This window comes from Cetorhinus maximus, chromosome 22, assembly GCF_964194155.1.
Source record: "Cetorhinus maximus chromosome 22, sCetMax3.hap1.1, whole genome shotgun sequence".
NCBI lineage: Eukaryota > Metazoa > Chordata > Chondrichthyes > Lamniformes > Cetorhinidae > Cetorhinus > Cetorhinus maximus.
In genome coordinates, this window is record NC_135900.1 from 49811944 (window position 1) to 49831123 (window position 19180).

The 19180-nt window shown below is 41.5% G+C and overlaps 1 protein-coding gene across 8 annotated transcripts in view; it reads right to left on the reverse strand.

Annotated features, from left to right (window-relative positions):
• erc1b (ELKS/RAB6-interacting/CAST family member 1b) overlaps positions 1-19180 on the reverse strand; it is a 1197549-nt gene that overhangs the window by 674294 nt on the left and 504075 nt on the right. The gene's annotated exons all lie outside the window — the stretch shown is intronic.

Below are 19180 nucleotides of genomic sequence, written 5' to 3' on the forward strand. Positions count from 1 at the left end.
GGGACAGCAAAGTTGGCATGGAGCCAACCCGCTCCATAGCGGCCTGCCTTGTAGCCATAAAGTGCTGCGGGCAGGCTAAACAAGACTAGTGTGGGACTTCTGCCCCTCACTGGAGAGGATATTGTACCCTTGGGAGCAGCCAGCCAATCGGATTGGCCAGCAGGTCCATCAGTCATAGCAGTGCCAAGAGTGGGCACTGCCGGGACTGCAATGGGAAAACAGAAGATGATCCAGTGGATCCTTGGAAACGACTAAGTCTGGAGTCTTGGTCGGGAAGGGTTTGGGGTCAGTATCCCCGAACCACAAAGGGCAGCCCCCAAAGATAGAACCCTTCGTTCCTTCCCGTCCTTTGAAGAATTTATTTTGAAAAAAATTGTGCTGCCTATTTCTGCCCAACTGCTCTCACCAACGGTTTGACAACATGGGCAGCATATCAGGGTCAACTGGCTTGGTAACAAGCTTAATTGACCTTTTATCTATTCAAATATGGTGGGCAGGCTGCCAATTTTTGGCACCCACCTGTATGATGGGGGTCAACTCAGGGGTGGGTGGGTTGGGCAACTGCCCAGTTTTACATGCCCCCCCCCACCGCCCCCCCCCCCACTGAAAACGTGCCTCGTGGGATCACATAAAATGCAGCCCACTGTCTCTTGGAATCAGACCATCTGATTTTTTTTAATCAGCCATAATTATATCCCAAAATCTGCCTGTCAAGTGCTACTGTGCCAATACAGGATGGGGGAGCAGCATGAATAAGGACTGTATCTCAGTTTGTTAAATGTTTTTTGATATTAAAGATGAAAAGCTGCTTTAACTCTGTGTAAAGCATTTTATTGGCACTGGTAGATTTGTATTCTGAAAACCCATTTGTAGTATTTTAAACAGCTTGTGTAATGTGTGTTTGAGTAAATCAATAACACTTACTGTATATCAAGATACCTGATATCAAGAACTAAGTTTACACCAATTAACTAATGCAGAAGAAAGAACGATTTTTAAACCAATGCCACATTATTGGTACAGCCTGCTCTGTAGCTGCAAGGTTAGACTGGTATAACATACAGTTTGAATAACAGTTTATTTTGTAACCAATTCATTCAGTATCTTTTCCGTTTACACCTAAAGAAAAGGTATGCAAATAATTCACCTCAATTTACATTAAGCTATTAAGATGATCCTACCGGGGACTGGCATAGATTCTATTGTAACGTTTGTTTAGTGCAGGATCTGTGTGGCATGCAGGATAATGGGATGCAGCTGTTAAGAGTTCATAAAATGAGTAAGACCTCTCTTTCCTGATTGTTTGGAAAAACACAATCCTGTGTAAATCCTGTATATATCATGATTATTACCTCAACAGGTGAACAATGTAAACTATGAAATATGGCATAAGAGTCCAACATTTCCACTAATTTACATATGTCTCAAGCACTGGATTTAAAAGAACTGGGTCCTGGGATTTAGGATATGTCCACCAATGAGGCAACATTACTAAGAACAAGACTTTCTAAACCTGCAGTACTCCAAAAGTGAAATAGAACAATCTGGCAAGAAAGAAATGCAAGCACAACAAATATTGAGTTGGCCGGGCTTTGTGGACCAAATTCTTAAATTTTCAAATCACATATAAAAATGAATTGAATTTACTGGAGCCCCAGTGGCAGGAACGGAGTCAGGGGTGGGAGGTAAAATAGCAGGGATCCGGGTAGGGACAGCTCCCTGGCACTGTCTTGCTTCTGGGGGCGTTTCCCAGTGGCAGGCAAATGAGTTTCATAATTAAAGGCCTTTCATGGAGGGGGCCTCTATGCAGCAGCCTGGGGGACCATCTGCGCCAGAAATTCCATGGTACAAAGAAGGTGCTGTGGGAACAAAAGGCAACCCTACAGCCTCCATAATCAACCAGAGAAGTATCCCCTCTGTCCTGCAGGGCCTACCGCCCTCGGCCCCCTTAATTTTAATTTTGACTTATCTGTCCGGGTTGCCTCCAATTTAAGGCACTGCAAGGTCTCCTACCTGCTTCAACAGTACCCAGCTCAGCAGTGGTGCTGCTGAGGCTTCAGAGCCGTTAGCCCTCTGGTTGGGTCAGCAGCATCAGGAGCCCACTTGCCTGCGGCAAAATCACCGAGTTCCTGCTGCCAGACAGTACAGGCTAGGGACCTGCTTTTCACCCCGGCATCAGGATCCTGAAACCACGGTAAAATTTAGCCACCCAAGGCAAAAGGAATAGAACTGTTTTTAAACCAATGCTACATAACTGATACAATCTGTTCTGTTGCTGTGAAATGCTAGTATAACATTAAGTTTACATAGCTTTCATTTTGTTTGGACCATAGAGTGTGCTGGTCAAGCCTCATTTGGAATGGTGTTCAGCACCTGACACCCCATCTTAAGGAGGATATACTGGTATTGGATAAAATCTTTCTTGGCAAAGTATCAGCATGACTCTTGTCATAATGTGTTAGCTTCAATGTAATTTCGTGATATGCACACTGCAAATGCAATGAAAGCATGTTCTAAATTTTAAAAAACCATCTTCATGATAGCTTTAACAAGTTTGTGTCGTACAGCTCAATTGTCACTTCTGGTAACAGCATTTGCAATACACCAAGCTACCATTTGACTATTAAAATTGTGAAGAGTGCACAGCAAAGGTTGCAGCATTTGCAGCACCTTTGTGTATCCTCAAATTGCATTTTGGGTGATTTGTAGTTTATGCATAGTGGAATTAAGGTGCTGACCATGCAGAAGAATATGGAAAAGTTCTAATGTGAAGTGGAATTAGAGTTTTGGAAACAGTGGAAGATGTGCGCAGTTTCATGATGTGAGGTCCCTTGCATATATAAGGTCAGCCTTATAAAAAGCAAAAATTTTCTCTAAATGCTGGGAGATTTTTATTGTCAAATCAACTTTTGTTCTTAATACCCTATTTTCCATTTATTCTGGCAAAACAAGTTACAGAATCATTGAATGGTTACAGCACGGAAGGAGGCCATATGATCCATCATGTCCAGGCCAGTTGCCTGCAAGACCAACTCAGCTATTCCCACTCCCCTTCCCTTTGCCTGTAAACCTGCAAATTTAAAGGTTACACAAACTTTGATATACTAGTTTCATTTTATTAACAAAGCTATATATGGCTTGGTTATAAGTAATCCTGTTTTTCTTGTCAACTTGGGTAGCATTCCTTATTACTGCCCATCAATCCAACACTCCCTCCTATTACCTGACCAGTTTCTTATTCATGCCATGGTGCTACTTCAAATTCTACTCCCCTAAATTTTAGCAATCTCTGATCAAATGAGGCATTTGATTGATTTCTGATTTCTTCTGAAAATCCAGTTTTAACAACAGCTTTTACTTCTCCTTTATTCAAAGACACTGTTAAATTATTTGTACACAATCTAGCCTTCACACAACTATGCTAACTCTTCCAAATGAAGTATGCATTTAATTTGCTCTGGGAATGAAAATTTACCACAACTGATGCTGTAGTTACTTAGTTTGTTATGACTTCCTTTTTTTGAATAAAAGGTGTGATGTTGTGCAGTTATGATGAAAGGACATCAACCGAAACAGTGAGCTGAAATTTTCCAGCCCTGTGGAGATAGGGTTGGGGTGCAGGGGGAGGAATATAGTTGGGGAGCTATGTCAGGACACCTCTGGTAGATCTTCCTAGGGGCAGGGAAGAAGGTCAACTGCCCTCTCCAATGAGGTGGGAAACCAAATACATCACTTAAAGGTCCAATTTGGGTCCAACTTCTGATGGAGACTTGATTTTCCTGTCATTGGAGTGCCCCACCCGCCATTTGAACCTGACAGCGCTCGGAATGGCTACCAAGTTGCAGTGGGGTGGGGGGGGTTGCCATTAATGCATCCTTTAAATGCCCCTTCCCCGAGGTTAAGGGATCAGCAGGCCAGAGTGGAGAGGATCATCCTTCATAATAATGATCTGCCAGCTCTGGCCGCACTTACTTTAAACAATTTTAGATGTCTTCAGAGGGCACCTCCATTTTGAGGTGCCCTCACGGCCCACCACATACACATACAGCGTCCACCTTTCCTGTAGGGCTGCCAGCTACCGACAGCCTTGGGTGCTTTGATCCTCCTGCCTGTGCACCCTCCTTAGTTGGATGGGGCTGAGGTGGCCTGTTAATTGGGTGTCTCCAGGAAGATTGGACATCATCAGGGTCGGGGCCTGCATTTGGTCCCAATGTTGGGGTTCCGGTGTCCACCAGAAAATTCAGCCCATTACCTCTGTTTCTCTCCCTGCCCATGCTGCCTGACCTGCTGAGTGTTCCAAGCATTTTTTGTTTTCCTTTCAGACTTCCAGCAGTGTTTTGCTTTTATGTATCATTTGCCAACCCCTAAATTTGATGATCTTTGAAATAATGCATGGCCAATTTCTGGCTTCAACCTATTGATTATTTTATTTACGTTGCTCCGGTAAATTCTCCCCATGACTAATTTCTAGTCTTCTTGTACCTCCTTCTCTACTGTTAAAACAAGAGGTAGGATATTAATCTTCAAATTGCATCATGTCGTCATTCTTTACTAACTTCATACCTAAATTAATTTTAATGGGTCTACTTCCTTTGCTACAAACATTTTCCTAATGAATTTATTTAAAACAATGCTTAAAACATATTTGTTATGTTATATTCTTGATCCACTTTTATTGCTTTCTCTAATCCTCCCTGTTGTCATTCTTGCTAATATTCCTCACCCATATATAATTTTGCTCATTTTGTTTGATCTGATGCTCACTATCCTTGCAAACAATAGCTGTATCATTCAAGAAGTACCTTTTAGGTGTATATGCTTCTTTTCTAATCCACTAATTAACTCTTGCATAGACTCCATTGTTGGTATGTAAATACACCTTAAAGCCAGGAAAATTTACAGCACAAATGTCATTTTTGCATATGTGCCAGCTGTTTGCTAGAGCAGTCTAAAACCCGGTTCACAGGTTGCCTTTTAACCAGAAGGTGTGGATTCAAAACCTATCTAGACACTAGAACACATAATTAAGGTTAACAATTCAGTGCCAGTCAGACAGAATGTTGCACTACCAGAAGTGTCATCTTTCAAATAAGAAGCTATACTGAAGCCTTGTCTGATCTGCCAGCTGGATGTAAAAGATCCCAGGGCAATATGTGCAGAACTACAGGGGAGTTCTCTCGGTGCCCTTGCCAACATTTACTCCTTGAAAGATGCAATTATTTATGCCTCAATCATTGCTTACAGCAAAGCATTTCACACTCCAATTGTCTGAAGAAAGAATTTTCTCCTTTTGCTCTTCACTATCTTTATGACAACTTTAAATTGTGGTCCCTTGTCATTGACTCACCAACCTGAGAAAATAGGCTTTCCATATTCACCCTATCAAAATTCTTCATAACTTAACAATCCTCAATTCAATCTCCCTATAGTCTTCTTTATTCCAGTGGAAATTGTCCTTTATCTGAAGTCTCTGCTAAAGTTAATTTTCCAACTCTGACATTATCCTGATGAATCTATACTATATAGGCTCCATGACTTTCATGTCCTATTTATAAAGAGATACCCAAAATGGGCTATTTCTAAGACTTAGTCCAATATTTATAAAAACCAAAATGCAATGGGTCTTAATTTATGGCTCTACATTCTTGCACATGCTCTTTTATGCAGTTATCACTTGAACCCCTATATCTCTGTTCAACCGTGTCATTCTGAACAGCCTTTTGGGTGTGAACTCGCACTCCTTGCTTACTTCCCAAAATGAACTATTCCACATAAAATTGCACTCGCCACTAGTCTGCTCATTCAACTAAACTGTCTGACTTCCTTAAGTCTTTAACCATCCTCCTTGCCTGCCTACTTTTGAGTCCTCAACTCATTTCCCTATCATGCCCCTTCTGCTCAAACCAGAATACACAAGAACATTTAGTTCTTTAAACGTGCTTTGCCAATAAACAAGATCATGGTTGATATTCTACCTCCACTCCACCTTCCTGCACTATCCTCATAGCCCTAATTCCCTTCTTACCCAAACGTTTCAACCTCTGTCTTGAACATACTCATTAAGTGCCCATTCACAGCTCTTTGGTGGAAAGAATTCCAAAGATTCACAACCCTTTGCGTGAAGAAATTTCTCATCTCAGTCTTAAATAACCAACCCTTATTCTGAGACTGGGACCCCATGGTCCTGATTCCCCAGCCAGGGGAAACATTTTCTCAACATCTATCCTGTCAAGTCTCTTAAGAATTTTTAATGTTTCAATTAGATCACCTCACATTCTTCAAAACTTTTTAGGGAATATAGGTTCATCCCAGAGATCAGTCTAGTGAACCTATGTTGCATTTCCTGTAGGACAGTATATCTCTCCTTAAGTAAGGAGACCAAAACTGCATGCAGTACTCCAGATGTGTCCTCACTAATGCCCTGTATAATTGTAGTAAGACTTCTTTATACCACAATCCCTTTGAAACAAAGGCTAACATACCATTTGTGTTCCTTATTGCTTGCTGTATGAGCATGTTAACTTTCTGGGATCTATGCAAGGACACCCAGGTCTATCTGAATGCAAATATTTCCCAGCCTCTCAACATTCAGAAAATAGTGTTTTTTAATTTTTTTCCTACCAGACTGTATAACTTCATACTTTTCCACAGTTTATTCCATCTGCCATATGTTCATGCCCTGTCTATATTCCTCTGCAGCCTTTTCACATGTTCCTCACTGTTTCCTTCCCATCTAACTTTGTATTGTCAGTAAACTCTGACCCATTTACTCAATTCTGTCATCTAAGTTCTAAGAACTATTCCTTGCAGTGCCCAGCTAGTTACTGTTTGCTAATCTGGAAATGTCCCATTTATTCCTATTCCCTATTTTCTGTCCATTAACTAATTCTCAATCCATGCTAATACATGACCTCCAATCCCATGAGTCCTAATTTTGTACAATAACATCCAGTGTGGCACCTTATCAAATGCTTTTTGAAAATTCAAATACACCACATTCACTGGTTTCCCTTTAGCCATCTTACTAGTTACACCCTCAACAGATTTGCCAAACATGATTTTCCTTTCAACCATCCGTATGACTCTGCTTAATCTTTGTACCATGAGCCTGGATACAGTTCGTGGCAAGTGCACTTATGGAGACTAAAATGTCTACACAAACTGGTTTTACACAAATCTGGTATGAGTATCTTTGAACTACTTTCTTTTCTGCAATTAGGTCTCCCTGTAGCAAAACAATTTAAAGGACAGGGCCCTCAACCGTGTCCGGCCCATCTCCCACGCATCCACCCTCACGCCTTCTCCTCCCTCCCAGAAACATGATAGGGTCCCCCTTGTCCTCACTTATCACCCCACCAGCCTCCACATTCAAAGGATCATCCTCCGCCATTTCCGCCAACTCCAGCATGATGCCACCACCAAACACATCTTCCCTTCACCCCCCCCTGACGGCATTCCGTAGGGATCATTCCCTCCGGGACACCCTGGTCCACTCCTCCATCACCCCCTACTCCTCAACCCCCACCTATGGCACCTCCCCATGCCCACGCAGAAGATGCAACACCTGCCCCTTCACTTCCTCTCTCCTCACCGTCCAAGGGCCCAAACACTCCTTTCAAGTGAAGCAGCATTTCACTTGCATTTCTCCTAACTTAGTCTACTGCATTCGTTGCTCCCAATGGGGTCTCCTCTACATTGGAGAGACCAAACGCAAACTGGGCGACCGCTTTGCAGAACACCTGCGGTCTGTCCGCAAGAAAGACCCAAACCTCCCTGTCGCTTGCCATTTCAACACTCCACCCTGCTCTCTTGCCCATTTGTCTGTCCTTGGCTTGCTGCATTGTTCCAGTGAAGCCCAACGCAAACTGGAGGAACAGCACCTCATCTTCCGACTAGGGACTTTACAGCCTTCCGGGCTGAATATTGAATTCAACAACTTTAGATCTTAAACTCCCCCTCCCCCCATCCCCACCCCGTTTCCTCCACCTCCCTTTTGTTTTTTTCAATAATTTATATAGATTTTTCTTTTCCCACCTATTTCCATTATTTTTAAATCTACAACTAATACCTTGTCAATCTTTCCACCCCACCCCCATTAGAGCTGTACCTTGAGTGTCCTGCCATCCATTCTTAATTAGCACTTTTCTTAGATAATATCACAACCTTCAACACCTCTTTGATCCTTTTGTCTGTGACATCTTTTGATTATCTGCTCTTATCACTGCTTGCTTGTCCCTACAACCACCCCACCCTCAACTTCTCTCCCCCTGCCCCCCACCTTAAACCAGCTTATATTTCACCCCTCTCCTAACTATACTTCAGTTCTGTTGAAGGGTCGTGTAGACCCGAAACGTCAACTCTTTTCTTCTCCACCAATGCTGCCAGACCTGCTGAGTTTTTCCAGGTAATTCTGTTTTTGTTTTGGATTTCCAGCATCCGCATTAGTTTTTTGTTTTTAACAATTTAAAGGAGTATGGGTGGACATTTTGACCTAGTTCTAAATTTTATTAATGTCAGCTTCCTCTGTGGGAAAGTATTTTCTCTACTTGATTTTTTTTCCTCACAATGACAGCTCTGAGATTGAGGGCTTATTAATGTGAAGAGATTCAAGCTAGACTATCACCATTACAATGCTATTCCAATTCACTGAACAACTTCTCTTGCCTTTTTAAAAATATTGTCTGGGCAAGTTTGAAACTTCTGATATTTCGGCAGTTGTCCTGAAACTTTCCAAAATTCAACCTCTGCACAAAAATACTTTGAGGTTTGTGAATAGAGTCTTTCCGCTTGAACTGTGAAAAACTGAACCAGCTGTAACTGAATTACAAGTTCCATATAAACTCCGTATTTAATGGAAAGACTGTAAATACTCCCATGTGAGCAAAATGTTGAAAGAGAAGGTGTGGGAAGTTATTTTAGTGTTTGAAATATGTCTAAAAGCAATGTAGAAAGTGAAATGGAAACACAGAGAAAATAATAGACTATAAAAGAACTGGGTGTTCATTTAAAAAAAACTTCTATCACTAATTCTCAAGTTAATTTTTCAATCTGACCCGTTGATTTGAGCTGCTAGAATGATCAACAAGATACCTCTTTGGTTTGAGAAGTAGGGATGTTTCTAAGATTTCCTAGTTTTTATCTTCAGGGAGAGTTAACAGTATTGAGGCAGTGCTGCACCATTGAGGCTGCTTTCTTTTCATTGGCCCACTAAATCAAGGCTTCATCTATCTGTTAAAGTGAACAAATTACATGGCACACGTCAAGGAAGGCCAGGACGCCTGAACCAGCATTTATCTCTCAACTGACACTACAAAATCGGATAACTAGTCATTAACTGATTTGCAGACCGTCCTAATTCATGCCTGTGCTGTTTGACATATCAATAGTGACTATGCTTCAACAGAAATTTGTTAGTTAGGAAGCAGTTTTAATATTGTGAGGATGTGAAAAAAATAAGCTTCTGATGAAATTTAATTACAATTCAATGTAAACTCAAGCTCAAACTCTATTTATAAGAGTTTTGCACAAGACTGATCATGTCCATTTGAGAAAAGAACCCAATGCACAATGAAAGAAAACCAGACGTGCTTGCATAGCAGGTTCTCCTGGACATTCTTGTTTCTGCAAAACATTATGATGTCTGGTCAAAATTTGTATTTCATAAAAGTCAAAGGTGTGTACCACAGATTAATAGGATTTGGATCAGATAAAACAATCTTCTGCTTGCTAGGTTCACATATTAAATAACGTTCACACTACATAAGTGCCAGGCAATGACCATCTCCAACAAGAGAGAGAATCCAACCATCTCCCCTTGACATTCAATGGCATCCCCCATTATCAACATCTTCAGCATTACCATTGACCAGAAACAAAACTTGACCAGCCAAATAAATACTGTGGCTACAAGAGCAGGTCAGAGGCTGGGAATCCTCTGACAAGTAACACACCTCCAGATTCCCCAAAACCAGTCCACCATCTTCAAGGCACAAGTCAGGGCTGTGATGGAATACTCTCCACTTGCCTGGATGAGTGCAGCTCCAGCAACACTCAAGAAGCTCGACACGATCCAAGCAAAGCAGGCTGCTTGACTGGCACCACATCCAGCACCTTTAATATTCACTCCCTCCACCACTGGGGCATAGTGGCAGCAGTGTGTGCCATCCACAAGGTGCACTGCAACAACTCACGCTCCTTTGATAGCACCTTCCAAACCCGCAACCTCTACCACCTAAAAGGACAAAGGGCAGCAGACACATGGGAACACTACCACCTCCAAATTCTCTTGCAAGCCCCACACCTTCCTGACTTGGAACCATATCACTGTTCCTTCAACGTCACAGGGTCAAAATCCTAACAGCACTGTGGGTATGGTTACACCACTTGGACAGCAGCGATTCAAGGCAGCAGCTCACCACCACCTTCTCAAGGGCAATTTAGGAATGGACAATAAATGCTGGCCTAGCCAGTGATGCCCACATCCTGTGAAAGAATAAAAAAAGTCTTTGCTTTCCCTTGGCTGGACAGCTATGTGTGAAGCACATACATTTCCTTCTGTGGAGAGTTGTGTGTGGAGAGCCGGGGGAAGGGGTCGGGGAGAAGGGGTCAGGGGGAAACTAGACAGATTTTCGACAAACTGCTCTTGCAATTTATTGACAACTGGTTTGAAAAGTGTAAAGAAATGGGAGATGCTGACACAGGCTTCTAGCCATGGTGCAGCATAGGGCAACTCAAGCATCCAGAAGAGAAAAAACTGCCTGAAGCAGCAAAAGCATTGCTTTCCTTAATAAAACAAAGCATAAAATCCTTGGAAATGATTTACAATTTTGGGATTACAGATTAACATTTGCTATGGTTATGAAATTTATAAAATTGTTATGTTTTGGGATAGTGTCTTCAAGTTAGGGAGAATGAAGGGTGTCATGTGACCTGTTTGGAAGTCTGCTTGATGGCAAGCCTGAGTGGTTTGATTGTTAAAGATTGAAGGGGACCCAGACTGTTTTACCGGGAAGAAGGTACAAGGTGTTTATGCTTGGAGACAATGGCAGCAGCCTGTGTGCTAACAATGGATAGACCGTGAGCCTCCAAAGTCCACAGTGTTGGTGTCAGGGCTGTCAATAGTTGTGCTTTAAACTATCCACTTAGTTCCAAAATGAAAGAGAGTTGGGCTGTCAAGGATAACTAATCAGCATCTCTACCAGGAAAGAGACCCATACGATTCACTTTGAGATGAGAAGACTACAGAAGAAGCCATTGTGACATTGGCTTTCCTTAAATATCACTGTACATCATAGGCAAGTCGTCTGCCAGAGATATAGGAGAGAAAGAGCAGTTAGAGGCTGAATCTCTCCATGAATCACAGCGCCAATTTGCAGGTGGAAACTCGTACTCGGATTGGAATGGTCAAATTTGTGAGGAATTAAAATGAGGCTGGAAGATTTGCCTAGCTTTAGCAGGCGGGAGAAGTCTCCAGGTAAACTCACACCGTGAAAGATAGTTTTGCAGTTAAAAGTTTCCAGGCTGGGAAAAGAAAATATCAGAAGTGAACCCTCGGGAGCTCAGAATCATTTTGGACTGACTCTGGGAGAATTTAATGCCTCTTAACTTTCATCCAACACATTATCTTTAGCATCTTCGCTTCTACTGAAATTTTGTTAGCGTATTCTTTCTTAGAAAACACTGATACGAAGTTCTCATTAAGTAATCTATCCTTGCCCTGTGCCCTAGGCCCCAACCATCTCTTAATAGATGCTTACTATATCCATGCCAAAAGAAGTGTTGGGTTCCCTTTTATATTAACTACCATTCTACTCTCATAATCTTCTTTGCCAGTCTTATTTTCCTCTTGACTTCCCTCTCAACTTATTGGCCTGAATCTTCCAAAGAGTGGCAATCACCATCCAATTGCCACTCTGCTCCTACTTTTCTGCGCCAGAAAAACTCAGCAGGTCTGGCAGCATCTGCAGAGAGAGAAATAGAGTTAGTGTTTCGAGTGCAATATGACTTTTCTTCAGAACTGAAGAACTGGTTCTGAAGAGGGGTCATATTGGACTTGAAATATTATCTGTTTCTCTCTCCATAGACACTGCCAGACCTGCTCAGTTTTTCCAGCACTTTCTGTTTTTAGTTAATAAACAGCAATACCTTGAAAGTGGGAAAGGACTCCCTTCAATGTGTCCCAAATTCAAGTTCACCTGAGAACCAACCTCCTGGAAATTCAACTACAAGAAATCTCACCACTTACAGAGAAACCTCTGCTTACAAGACATTCACTTTGAATAAAAGCACTAACTCATCTCAGAAACTACAGGTCTGCCACAAAAGTGACTGGGACAATAATAATTTGGAATCATATTGTTTTTTTCCTAAATTTGCATCTAATTTTTGTGTGTGACAGTGTGGGTGAGTTGAGTGAGTGAGACATGGCATTTTTAAACCAAGTGTAAATAACCTTATTTATTTTTAATCTTACAACGCTTGCCGCTGGAATAATTTAAATTGGGACAATCACTCATCATATATATCCAAACAAAACACTGATCAGTGACAATAAGAAAACACACAAATTTTGTCTGTGATACTTGCCAGTCTTGCTTAATACCTTTGCTTTGCTTTCTGAACCTTATCTCTTCCCTCTACATTGCTAGATTTTCTCTTGCATTATTAACCCTAGATTTGTTAGATGTATATCTTTTAAATCTTTTTAAATTAAAATTTCTCTGCTTTAAACTAGCACCCCGTTTACTCCTTGGGGGAATATGTTGAGTCTGCAAAGAGAGAGGGAGAGTCTGTACTGCTTTAAGTTTCCTATTTTTGTCTTTTCATTCAATCTTTCTTTCTAATTTATCCTATGGAAATTTACTTCTTCAGTGAACTACCTTTTTAACTGTTCCCTCTGCTTGTAAATTTTAATACTGTACTTAATTATATTATGGTGGCGTTTTTTAGGTGTTTTCCTATTCTTGCCTGACATACATGAGCTGACACAATTCTTAAAACTCGATCCAGTACTACCTCCTTCCTCGTTGGGTCTGAAAACATGCAAATCTACAAAGGAGCCCTGGATCAATTTTATAAACCCCTCCCCTTCTTTGCCACTTACATCACTTTTACCACAAACTATTTTGGATAATTAAAGCCACATATTATAATAGCTTTGTTGTTTTTGTAGGAAGATCTACAAGAGGAACTTAGACAAGTCAAGCCACCTGAGAGATGCTCTTTGTCCACTTGCCTGTACACACTACTTGCATCTGCACACAGAGATGCACATTTTTTTTTGGCAGATGAATGATGCAAGAAGAAGGAAGCTCCTTTTCCCATAACAAGCTACAGCAACAAATCCAATGACACTAAGATATGCGAATGCCTGATAAACTATGCTGCTGGATTCCTGCATGGAAGCATCCTAATCACAGTACATGATAGTTTAGGTGGAACTGCAATAAAAAAAACAAGCCAGAGAGATCACACCAGAATGAGGAACTGCACCCAATGGGTTGAGAGTAACTATTTCTAAAGTCAGCAAAAATGTATCTGACAATGGCTGCAGAGCTACTCAAGCTCTGAGTCAGCAGGGAGGCAGATGCAGATGTGTGACATGTACTGTAAAGAATATCTGAGAATATAATATTGAATGACAGTAATGGTTGGATGTGGCCTGATTCTTGGCCCCACTTTCTTTCAGGTATACAGCAGCACTAACTTACGAGCACAGAAATAATGGCTCTTCACAGCCACACTACATTCAGCTCAGCAACCATCAAACAGGAGGTTGGTTACCTGGGAGCATAGGGCTTAGGAGCAAGTAGGCCATTTGGCCCTTCAAGTTTGCTCCACCATTCGATAAGATCATGGCTGATCTGTTAGTGGTCTCAATTCCACTTTCTTGTCTGTCCCCATAAACCTTGACTCCCTTATCCATCAAAAAACTATCTAATTCAGCCATGAATAAATTCAATGACCCAACTGCCACTGTTTTCTGGGGAAAAGAATTCCACATACTAATAACTCTCAGAGAAAAAAAATGTCTTCAACAGTTGGCTTACAGAATCATGCCACGCCATGGGTTTCCGTTCCTTACATCTTTGTTTGGTGTCTTTTTAATCTTTTAAAATTGATAAAGGCTCATTATGGGTTGAAAAGTCTTTTGAGGTTCTCAAAATATTGAGGAATTTTTGTCACTCATATGATGAAGTTCCATTTAATTGTCCCCATCACTTTAAATTTACTTGCATGCAGAATCTGTGCCTGAAGCTATTCTTGTAAGTTTACAAACCTGCCAACAGGATACTTATATTTGAGTAAAAACCAGCTAAGTAACCATTGAGGTCTTAACTGAACTAAAAGCAGAAAATCTATGCTAAAGCCACTTGGGCTTGTCTAAGGTAGTACCACAATGCATTTCAACTGCAGGAACTATGGTAAAGTCACAATACCTTGAATCACGAGTTAGTGTTTGAAACTGTCGAAGTGAGAGTGGAAATTGCAGAGGCACTGACAATAATCTTTCAATGTTCCCTGGATTCGGGGGAGGTGCCGGAGGACTGAAGAACTGCAAACATAATGCCCTTGTTCAAAAAATGTTGTAAAGATCTGCACCCTGCAATTACAGATCAGTCAGTTTAACCTCGGTGGTGGGGAAACTTCTAGAAATAATTATTCAGGATAGAAGTAGTAGTCACATGGAAAAATGTGAATTGATTCGGAAGAGTCAGCATGGATTTGTTAAAGGAAAATTGTGTCTAACTAACTTGCTGGAGTTTTTTGAAGAGGTAACAGATGGTTGATGAGGGCAAGGCCATTGAGGGCAAGGCCGTTGATGTGTGTATATGGACTTCTAAATGGCATTTGATACAGTGCCATACAACAGACTTGAGAGGAAAGTTATGGGTCAAGGAATAAAAGGGGCAGTAGCAAAGTGGATACAAAATTGGCTGAGGGATAGGGAACAGAGAGTAATGGTTAATGGGTATTTTTCAGGAGGAAGAAGGTTTGTAGTGGAGATCCCCAGGGATCGGTATTGCTTTTCCTGATTTATATTAATGACCTTGGTGTGCAGGGGACAATTTCAAAGCTTGCTGATGATAGAAATCTTGGAAGCATTGTAAACTGTGAGGAGGATAGTATAGAACTTCAAAAGGGCATAAACAAGTTGGTGGAATGGACAGATAGGTGGCAGATGAAGTGTGAGGTGATACATTTGGTACAAAGGACATGGAGAGACAGTATAAAATAAAGAATACTATTCTCAAGGGTATGCAGAGTGTATGTGTACATAAGTCATTAAAGGTGGCAGGACAGGTAGAGAGAGCTGTTTCTAAAGCATACAGTATTCTGGGCTTCATTAATAGGGGCATAGGGTACAAGAGCAGTTGGGTTATAACTTATATAAGACACTGGTTAGACCTCAGTTGGAGTAGTGTGTACAGTTCTGGGCACCACACTATAGGAAGGATGTGAACGCATTGGAGAGAGTGCAGAAGAGGTTTACAAGAGTGGTTCCAGGGATGAGACACTTCAGTTATGAGGAAAGATTGGAGCAGTTGGGACTGTTTTCCTTGGAGAGGACAAGGCCGAGCGGAGACTTGATAGAAGTTTTCAAAATCATGAGGGGTCAGGACGGAGTAGATAGGGAGAGTAGATAAGGAGAAACTGTTCCCGCTTGTAAACGGATCGAGAACCAGAGGGCACAGTTATAAAGTGTGTGGCAAAAGAAGGGTGAGAAAAAGGCTCCACACAGCAAGTAGTTAGTGTTTGGAAGATACTGCCTGGAAGTGTGGTGGAGGCAGGTTCAATTGTGGCATTCAAGAGAGCATTGGATGATTATCTAAATAGAAACAATGTACAGGATTACAGGGAAAAGGCAGGAGATTGGCACTAAGTTAAAATGCTGAGAGAGCACACGATGGGCTGAATGGCCGCCTTCCTCACAGTATGCGATAGCGTAGTGGTAATGTCACTGGACTAGTAATCCAAACACCCAGGGTAATGCTTTGGGGACCCGGGTTCGAATCTCCCACTATCAACATCTTGGGGGGGTTACAGTTAACCAGAAACTGAACTGGACTAGCCATATAAATACTGTGGCTACAAGAGCAGGTCAGAGGCTAGGAGTAGTACAATGAGTAACCCACCTCCTGACTCCCCAAAGCCTGTCCACTATCTACAAGGCACAAGTCAGGAGTGTGATAGAATGCTCCACACTTGCCCTGAATGAGTGCAGCTCCGACAACACTCAAGAAGCTGGACACCATCCAGGACAAAGCAGTCCGCTTGGTTGGCACCACATCCACAAACATTCACTCCCTCCACCATTGACGCACAGTAGCAGCATTGTGTACCATCTACAAGATGCACTGCAGGGATTCGTCAAGGCTCCTTAGACAGCACCTTCTAGACCCACGACCACTACCGCCTAGAAGGACAAGGGCAGCAGATAGATGGGAATGCCACCACCTCGAGGTTCCCCTCCAAGTAACTCACCATCCTGACTTGGAAATATATCGCCGTTCCTTCACTATCGCTGGGTCAAAATCCTGGAACTCCCTTCCTAACAGCACCGTGGGTGTACCTATGCCACATGGACTGCAGCAGTTCACCTTCTCAAGGGCACTAGGGATGGGCAATAAATGCTGGCCCAGCCAGTGAAGCCCACATCCCATAAACGAATTAAAAAAATTCTGTGATTCTGTGAATTGTTGGAAAATTTGACCATATCATAAACCAGGCAGAGCTTTAATTTCAATTATGTTCCCTTTGCAATTTTTTTCTCAGCTAGCAGCGTATCAACAAACATGAGGCTATATATTTTTAAAAGACCAGAGTTTTGTCTTTCTGTAAAATAAAGATGAACTTTGAGGAAGTTTCTTTTTTTTAAATTGATCGGATGGATACTTCTTAAAAGGATGTGAACTAGTTGGGTAAAGAGTAATTCAATCCCAATTTTTTTGCAAAAATGAACTCCTACCAGTTCATTGAAATGCCAGCATACATCACTGAGCAAGTCTGCCAAATACAGAAAAGGTTTCATGTCTACTCACCTGACATTACAGTACAGTTATGAAGCACATGCACTGATAGAACACAAATCCAATCAGCAACCCTTATTGCTTCTGCAATCATGTGGAATTGTGCTGTGAAGTCATCATTTTTCAATCCAGGACCACAATATTTTAGCCAGTTAAGATTCCCTAATTTTGCATTTTTTCAAAGAATCTGATCTTTAGGGACATTACTTCTGTTCTTCTTTTCCACAAATTATCACAACAATTTATTTTGCTCTTAAATATTAAATATATACTCCACAATTATGTCGTCAAAAGCTTCACACATTATCTGATTTGATCCAAGTGGGGAGCAACAGGGCAAATGACCATGACTGTCTGCTTTTTCAATGAAAAAAGACAGTTACAAATTTCATATCTGCAATAGATATTCGATCAGGTCAATGTCAGCAACACCTTCTAAGTAGATCCTTTGTCCCATATAGTCAAGACGGATTCATAAAATAGCATGACCTGGGGATCAAACAATGAAACCGCACATTTTATGAACTGGGGACTATAATCTTACATGCAGCCTCACATGAATTTTTTCCATCTTCCACAAGGTGGACTGATAAAGAGTCCAGTGTGACACAGCCAACTGTAAACTAACAAGCTGGTTTATTTTACATGCAATTCATGAACAAACAAAATATAATTTTTAATGAATTTAAAGTATTTCATAACATTTCATGTAGCATAGTGAAAAAAACAAAGCTAGCCACACTAATTCCATTAGCAGGCTAAATTTAAAGACTAGTAATTATTTATAGTTGGCTTGAAACTTAAGAGACATCTCTCTTAGTCATTTGGTAGTACAGAACTTGAGTATTGCTGAAAAAAGACATTTTGTCAAAACTTTTCATCTTGCACTCATCAAGACAATCGCAAGAATACCAGAGTCAGGGGAAGCAACAACTTTATTCTGAGACAGTCTGATTCGTTGTCAAGTGGACTCTGATTGGTAGAGGCATTGCCATGGAGAATGCACCAGTTAATGGTGACTGACAAGTTAACTGCCAAGCATTGTTTGAAATTTAAACCAGGCAGCTTGAATCTGATTGGAAGTTAACTGTCAGTCACCATTAAGTGAGTTCCAAATCTCCAAATCATCTGGATGAAAAGATCTCTCAACATTCAATTTCATTGTTCTGCCAATAACATTTAACCTTTGCCCCTGATTATTGACCTCTTTGCTCAGGGAATTAAGTCCTTCCTATCCACTCTATCTGGGCCCTCAATCTTAAACACCTCAATGAAATCTCCCTTCAAATTCCTCTGTTACAAAGAAATCATTTTTTTTTAAAGTGTGTCTGAAAGGAAGAAAGAGAGGTAGCGAGGTTTAGTGAGGGAGTTCCAGAGCTTAGGGCCAGGCAGCTGAAGGCATGGCCATCAATGCTGAGGTGATTAAAATCAAGGAAATCAGGCCAGAATCAGAGAAAACAGATATCGTAGAGGTTTGTGGGGCTAGAAGAGATTTTATTTATTCTTTCATTAGATGTGAGCATCACTGTCAAGCCAGTATTTGTTGCTCATCCCTAGTTGCCCTTAAAAAGGTGATGGTGAGGATCAGAGGGACCTTGGCATACATGTCCACCGGTCCCTTAAGGTAGCGGGACAGGTAGATAAGGTGGTTAAGGCGGCATATGGGACACTTGCCTTTATTAGCTGAGGCATAAAATATAAGAGCAGAGGGGTTATAATGGAACTGTATAAAACGCTGGTTAGGCCACAACTAGAGTATTGCTTGCAGTTCTGGAATCCGCATTATCGGAAGAATGTGATTGCACCAGAGAGAGTGCAGAGGAGATTTACCAGGATGTTGCCTGGGCTGGAGAGTTCTAGTTATGAGGAGAGATTGGATAGACTGGGATTATTTTCCCTGGAGCGGAGCAGATTGAGAGGGGACATGATTGAGGTGTACAAAATTATGAGGGGCATAGATAGGGCAGACAGGAAGGAACTTTTCCCCTTGATGGAGGGATCAATAACCAGGGGGCATAGATTTAAGGTAAGGGGCAAGAGGTTTAGAGGGGATGTGAGGAAGATTTTTTTCACCCAGGGGGTGCTGGGAATCTGGAACTAACTGCCTGAAAGGGTGGTAGAGGCAGAAACCTTCATAACATTTAAGTAGT